An 8,300-nucleotide genomic window follows, 5' to 3' on the forward strand; every position below is an offset into this window, starting at 1 on the left:
GAAGTCCTACAGCGCAAGTTTTCTTCTCTCCTCCGTCAAGCATCTCACAGACCTTCAAGTCATAACACAACGGTAGCAGGAAATTCTACGCAGCAAACCTCACTTCAAACGGCTGGGCCCCGGCATTGCAGGGCGTGTTGGCGTTGCCTCAGGCACTGCACATCGGTTTGGAGGGTAGGGGGGCCTAGGGGAGGCTCAAGCAGACTCAGAGAGATGGCTGAGGAGGGGAAGGTATGTTGGCCTATATATAAAAATACATCCCAATCACTGGGATTAGACTAAACATCACATGTAACTTGTGTGTTGCATGTGTGTGAGTAAGTACTGAATGATAGGTGTTCTTATTAGTCATTTTTGTATGAGTGTGTAAGCAGCTTTGAAATGTGTGTGTGTGTGTGTGTGTGTGTGTGTGTGTGTGTGTGTGTGTGTGTGTATGTAGGTGTGTGTGTGTGTGTGTGTGTGTGTGTGTGTGTGTGTGTGTGTGTGTGTGTGTGTGTGTGCGTGTGTAGGTGTGTGTGTGTGTGTGTGTGTGTGTGTGTGTGTGTGTGCGTGTGTAGGTGTGTGTGTGTGTGTGTGTGTGTGTGTGTGTGTGTGTGTGTGTGCGTGTGTGTGTGTGTGTGTGGAAAAAGAAAGGGAGGGGGGTACATGTGCCTGCCACTGTGATGATTAACACAGGGAAACCATGTTATCAGCCAGATCTTTCAAACACAGATGGTGCTGCTGGACCCAGGGCTCAGCCACCACAGGCGCTGGCACATGAGCCTGCCCAAAGCACAGAGCAATCGACTGGACCAGTCATTCAATTATGCATCAGGCTGTGGCAGCAGTTTGGCTGCGAGAGAGCCGAGCAGAGCAGCAGCATGCCGTGCCAGTCAGACTGCAGAGCCTCACCCCACACCGGTGCCAGGAGAGGGGGGGGACGGCAGTGGGGTACTGAGGGTAGAAGTAAGAGAGGAGGGTGTGGGGGGCGGGGGGGAGTTGACAGCTCATGATGGCACCCACTCTCATGACCAATCACCAAGCTTTCAGCAGCAGAGGCATCATCAGCCACTGGTGAACTGCTGATACGCTCAAAACTTTGACATTTGCCCATTACACAGATGGATGGCGGACTTTAGGGAGAGCCTTTTAAAAGAGCACCCTGGGGGGGTGCAGTTTGGGGGACTGGGGAGAGGCCTAAATCCCCCCCCCCCCCCCCCCGCGCTCCAGTCAGCTCCCTTCAGACAGACTGCCCTGATGGGCTGTCAGTTAGCAAGCAAGTGCTGCACGGTGCGGGCCAGCTCCCCCAGCTCTCAGCTCTCAGCTCTCAGCGCGGCTGGCCAATAAAGAGTCTCTCTGGCAGAACAACTGCAGACAGTAAGGGAGGAGAGGAGAGGAGAGGAGAGGAGAGGAGAGGAGGAGAAGCACACGTACCGTAGTAGTCTCGCTAAACTGAGTGCTCAGTGGCCTGTGACGTGAAGATGTGTCACCGAGGCTCACTGTTGACTGCATTACAAATGCCCTGCGCCAAAAGCTCGGCGAGCATACCGCACAAGAGACAATGGCAATCCGTGATGATATTCCTGAAAAATTCTGAGTGATTCAAGAGTAGCCTTGGACCAGAAGTCCCTGCTCTCCAATCCTTCTATCCTTCTGATAGGAGCCACTTAAAATGTGCAAGTGGAAGCAAAGGTCCTTTTTCATTATCTGAGCCATACTGCTGTAGCTAAAAGAACAAGAACAGGACCGCTTCCATGGGCAGATGATGAAATCAAAAAAGAAAAAAGTATGATTCATTCCCCTCACTTTTCCAATAAAACTCAGGCTATGTGCTTCTGTGAAAATGCGATACTCACACAGGAACTATATTGGTAAATGGACTGCTCATATAACTGAGCCGAGCACTTGAGGACTCAGGGTCCAATAAGGGGTTTGTTTGGCTGATGAACTTGGGAGCCGGGTCTCTGAGAGAGCACTGATGAGCAATCTGAGCACAGCTGGTTCTGGCCAATTGGGTCTCACGGCAGCAGATCAAACAGTCAATCAATTCAGTCACTCTTGTGTTCTATGAGCAGACTGTAAAGTCGAAATCACATGCAGCTGAGTGATATCATGTAGAGAGAGCCTCACCTGCCCAGCCTGAAGCTGCTTGTCTCATTAGATCCCTGTGACTATTTGAACTCAGCAGCTATTTTAGAAAGCCACTCAAACCAAAATGATTTGAAGGAACGCTTGCTTGATTCCACCATCATAAAATGCCCCGCTCCCTCTCTTCCTCCCTCCCCCTCTTTCTACCGCACAACTGCAAATAAAAAACTCATTGTGATTTTAATATGGAGAAGTACAATATACCACCAAGTGCAGTGAGGCAGATCAGACATTGGCGAATTCCATTCTTTAAGTTGTAGACTCGTAATTCTTCCAGGTACACACTGTTCTAGGTTCTAGGACACAAATAGGGTCCCCCTGCTGCACAGACACATCAGGACTGGGGAGAGGCCATAAAGTCATGCAGTGGAAAATTACTCTGGCAAAATAAAACTCACATTTTGATGAAGGCCCATCGATTTCATTCACATGTGATTTTTCATTCGTAAATATTATGGTTCGCTTTACAATATGGTCGTATGGCTTTTCTTGTTTGAGAGACATTTTGGGTAACTAAACTACCAGGGGAGGTGTAAAAAAAACTAACAACTTGACAAGCATGTAATCAATCTTCACCACAACTACAGAGCCATTCTGAAGAAAGTAACATGGGAAAAGTCATCACTTCGTCTGTGTTCATTCCAATAACCATTTCCTTGCAATCAGACCTAAAGAACAGTTTTACACCGCATCATTCTGACAGTTACACATAGCCCATTAACTCCACAGAGGACGTGACTTTTGACTCAAGATCTTGTTCAAAACTGGCCCACCCTCCACATGTACTCCCATATCCTCCATATTCCTATCCCACTAGAGACACTTAGCAATAGTTGAAGTGTCCATAGCACACCCTAAAAACAAGACTAAAACTCGGATAACGAGCTAAGAGTGACACATTCTTCTGCAATGGACTGAGACATATGGGCCCATCTAATCTCACCCTCAAGTCTGTTACTGTGGAGAGACATCAAGTCAAGATCATGACTCATATCTTCAAAGCAACCAGTGCAGACACCATGCTGATTCTTGACTTTCTCTGTAGCCCTACTCTTGTAATTTCTTGTCATTCCATTCCATTATCCTCATCATTCCTTGTCATTATCTGAGACTTTCTGCCATGTGGCAAACATGGTTAAGACATGAGAAAGTGTGACATGTTATGTAGTCTAAATATATCTTGGGTCCTATCAACGGCAGCTGCTCCGTTAGGACTCAGAACTCGTCTGGCAAAAGTGTCTCATCAGACACAACACTTTACACATATTAAAACCTTTTGTTCTTCAGCTCATAAAAATACTGCTCTTTGTCATTTGCATCAACAGCCTAGATTCACAGCTGCCTCCCTCTATTACCCCTTTGAAATATGCGGATGACCTTGCAATCATGGAACTTCTGATTGGGTCTCTACCTTGTCTGACTCAGAGGGCCTTGGATTCAGTGGCTGGATGGGAACAGGAGTTTTCTTTGACAAAGAACAGAGCTGAGGCCATAAATATGGTAAACAGTTCCAGGAGGACAACATTCCCTCCACTGTCTAACAATTTCTGGACAATCAGTCGTCTCCACTTTCCAACTGCTCTGGGTTCAAATATCTGATTGGTCATGGGATGCCCCTTATCAAGAAGAGGCAAGGCTCCATTATCTCGGTGTTGTCAAGAGCATTGGTCTCCTGTGTGAAGTTTTAAAACAAATACACCCGACCTTCATTTGTCCTATCCTTGAGTACAAAAGCCCAGTGTGGGATAGACTGATAAAGGGTCTTTTTGAGGAGCTGAAGAGAGTAATAAACATTGCAGCAGGATCATTGCCAACTCCATTTTCCTCTTTCCATCACAGAATGAAAGATCCGATGGGCTCACCTGCACCTTAGCCATGATGCTGAAGGAGAGTTCTCTTCTCCCCCTCTGGGTTCCTGCCTATACAGTCCTTTACTTGCAGCATCAACAAGGGGAAAAACAGTACCATAGGCAGAACTAAAAGACTCTTTTGAGGTTACCATATAGTTTAGGCTTGTGAAATGCTTGACGCAATTTAAGTTGCACCATTTTAAAAGCTTTATGCAGCAAATGTAGGCTATATCCACCTCTTCTAGCCCTGGTAGCACATGCCCAAAGTACTGTCAATTACCTCAATATGTTGATGTAGCCAGCCATGTCAAACTGTAAAGTATGAATCTGAATCTAAAACACATTCTACACACATCATCATCAGTGTTGAGTACAGATCCATTACTGACTCTTGTGTGTATGTTAGCAAATGAAAACACTAAAGTGTTTAGACTGCATCAGAACTCTTTCCTAATAATGGAAGGGGAAAGGAGAGAAATGGACTTGTGATTGTGAACCAAAGACCATTCGCCACGCTCTAGGCCGAGCTGCTTCAGGCGCTACCAAGAAGCACTCAATATAAGACGGCTCGTTCCATAACAGCCACAGAGAGTGGTAAAAGTTTAAAGGATATCTTCAAGGGCTAGGGAAAGGGCAAGCAGGTTTAAACACTTTGCACACACTTTAAGTCTTAAGAGCATGGAATGGAGCCAGGCCAGTCTCACACCCATTCACTTTTACCAGCCAATTAAAACAGGGCAATTTTCAAGGCTGGTGATTCAAGCAACTCAGAAAGGTTCCGTGGAGAAAGAGACAGGGTACAAAATTAGGATCAGAGAGGAGAGAAAGAGAAAAACAGAGACAAAAAAAGACAGATTAAGAGAAAGAGAAGAATAGAAATTAAGAGACAGAGTTTGAAAAATCCAGACACAGACTGGTTCTCTCAGTAACTCTGTTACCTCAGCTGCCTCTGGTGGAGCAGCAAGTCCCTCTCACACTCACACAGGCTCATCACCATTCCAGAGGCTGGGTGTGAAACGGAGCTCAGGGACTTGCTGCTCCATTACTCAAATGCTGGCTAAGACACTGCCAGTGCGTCCGACGCAGCCTCCCCCTGTGACTTATCAATCCTCCAGGCCGACGAGATAACACACATCGCCTGATTAGAATGCGACGACCAGGGCCATGGCGAAGGGTTTTCTGAGGAAATAGCTTTATCTGAATTGGTGATAAGGAATTGAGAACATGCATGGGTGAGTGTGTCTGAGTGTGACAGGATGTCTGACAGAGAGATAGTGTGTGGGGGCATGTGTGTGTGTGCGTGCGAGTGAGAGAGAGAATGCATGAGGTGCCTCTGATCTAATTTATTGACATCTCCCCTATTTTTATCTGAATGTTTCTTCCTCATCACTTTATGATCTTCTGGATATCACGTTGCGTTGTCACACGAGTACTAGAGACTAACAAGAATGATCACTTTAGGTTTAAGATGTTACTCAGCACTCCTTCGCTCAGGCTGGAGTATTACTATGTAAAGACAGTGTAAGTGATAACCAGGCGGCGATGGCGGCAGGCTGATAAGGGGAGGTGGGCTGGAGGAATTGATTCATTGGGTCTGGGTCTAAAGGAGCATGTGTGGAGTACAAGTGAAAAGGCTGCTGTGTGTTGCCTTGGAAACTGAACCTGTGACCTTGCCGTTGAAATGACAATACTCTACACAGCGCAGGTCCATTACCCATGTGACTACTCTTCCTGTTCTTTCCTTCTTTCCCAACAAGACAATACCTTAGAACACTGAAGTAATCAAATGGGTGTGGTCCTGCATAAAAGGTAGAAAAAGTTGAACTTTTATAGATTCAATCAATTGTCCTATCTAAATCTATCTGTGAAGGCTTCATTACTTCACTTGGGTCCATTTATTTATTTGTGTGTATGTGTGTGTGTGTGTGTGTGTGTGTGTGTGTGTGTGTAATGTGTATACTGAGCTGTGGGACTGTCGGATATAAAAAGGGGCTTGTGTTCCAAGTCACTGAAAGTCCCTGGCTATGTAGAAGCAGCACGTCCGTTGTCTCAGATGGATTTGGGTTCTCAGATTAGTGTAATTGGCTGACAGTTATTGCTAAATGTGGTTAATGCTGAGCAAAATTCATTGGCCGCTGAAGGTCAGGCTTCAGTCTGTTTCCTTAATGCATAATGACTGATTTTATCAAAACAACACATTGAACAGTGTGTGTGTGTGTGTGTGTGTGTGTGTGTGTAGGGTGGGGACTTGGAGTGCAGTTTTGTGGTATTAATATTTACGTTTAATGTATTTAGCTGGAATTTCTATCTAAAGCAATTTACAGTGCAGTATGTTGTAGCATAAAGGCATGGACCGGAATCTAGCACACGCGCTCTACACCTCAGAGACCTTACCTCATGTTCAGCCTCTTTAACACACTAGGTGCTTTCTCAACATGCCTCCTCGATCCTCGATCCTTGATACTCGATCCTCGAGGGGCGTTCCCACTGATCTATAACTAACACTGGATAGACTATCCCATTGTTGCCGCCCCATCATTCTTTATGTAGATCAGCGAGGGCCGAGGCCCGAGGAGCAAGGGAGGATGCATAAAAGCCCAAATGAGAGGCACCCATTGTGTAGGCCTACCTTTTCTGCGCCACGCCGAGGCAGAGGCCCGAGTAGCAGTTTCCTCTAGTATCAAATGTAGGCTATATCCACCTCTTCTAGCCCTGGTAGCACATGCCTAAAGCACTGTCAATTACCTCCCTCAATTACACCACTCCATACATAACGTCCTGTTAAAAAAAAAAAAACTCTCATTAAGTCCTTTATCCAACAATCACGGAGCTGAAATCAGCAGTGCAACATTGCAAACAGATGGAGCCCAGCGTAAATTCTGATGTGTGACTGAATATGGATTCATGACATTAAAATATGGCTGTCAAGCTGAGCCAACTGACTTACCATATGCTATATTGCAGAAATAAATTGGAAGTCTGTGTCACTCATAAATCCAACACTGGTTTACCAAACACATTCATTTTGCAGAAAATGTAGGCTGGTGTAGCCTTCAGGCCATATAGATTCAGAAACATATATAGATATATAGGTCCATCCTTTCCATAAAAAAACGAAGTAGGCTACTTTTCAAACAGAGCTTATTGTGGCTGATAAAAATTATATTTCGGTTGAATACAGCTGTTACATGAGGTATTACGCCATGAGTGCGCTGGCCAACAGTTTTTTTTCCCGACTGACAGGCTGAAAAGACTCAGCTGTAGATGTAGGGAAGATGGGCTCATAACGCCATGAGTGCGCTGGCCAACAGTTTTTTTTTTCGACTGACAGGCTGAAAAGACTCAGCTGTAGATGTAGGGAAGATGGGCTCATAACGCAACTCAAACCAAAAAGACACCTATGGCCTACATCTACTAGGCTACATATTACCAATGTGGGCGGCCGCGGCATGGTATCTCAGACGTTAAATTAAACCTTACTGCTTCTGCTTAGGGTGCTGCAACTTCATCTCTTCCCGCGTGTCGCGTCAATATCAGTTTGTGGCTGCGTCGCACTACAAAAAGTCGACCTACAGTGCCATCTAGCGAATTTCAATTTAGTGTTTCATTTTTGGCCTACGTGATACTTGCACATTCTCTGTTGATGTCATGTTTCAGCTTCTCTATCAAAGAGAATCACTGCTTAAATTGTCTCTGTCGCTCGCAAAAACTACTCAACCGTTACCAGATGGCCTCTGTAAACTTATTTTACAGAATAACATTGCAGGATGTCATGACAAGGCCTTACTGTGTGTGTGCTGTTCAAGTGAGGGAAATAAAATGTCGACTGAAAAACAAAACGAAAAAACGTAGGCTAATGTGGGATGTTGGTGAGACAGTGGAAAAATAAGTGTACTGAACTGATGTATGGCTGGTTCAAAACATAAGTGACTCAAACCCACCAACTCAAAAACCCCAACGAGATTAACCAAAGTAATTTGATTTACGTTCAGCTGCCCTCCCATATCATGACAACCTGCCCCATTTGTTTTCAGCGGGCGGCCATAAAGGTCTGTCCGACCATGCTACTAAATCTTGTGTCGTGCGGAAACACCACAATCACATAATGTAGGCCTAATGCATCATTGGCTAGCTTAAGGATAGTACTTCCAACGATATACTTACATAGTCTTTCATGGTATTGCTTTGGGTATTTTATAGAAGGTAAATGTAGCAGCACACCATTCTACTTTGGTGACCGTCTCTCACCTCTGCGTGGTCTGCTAATCAATGTGTGATCATGTTATAATTGGGTCAGGCCCAGCATGCATTGCTCAAATCCAG

The sequence above is a fragment of the Sardina pilchardus genome, chromosome 2 (genome assembly GCF_963854185.1).
Source record: "Sardina pilchardus chromosome 2, fSarPil1.1, whole genome shotgun sequence".
Taxonomy (NCBI): Eukaryota; Metazoa; Chordata; class Actinopteri; order Clupeiformes; family Clupeidae; genus Sardina; species Sardina pilchardus.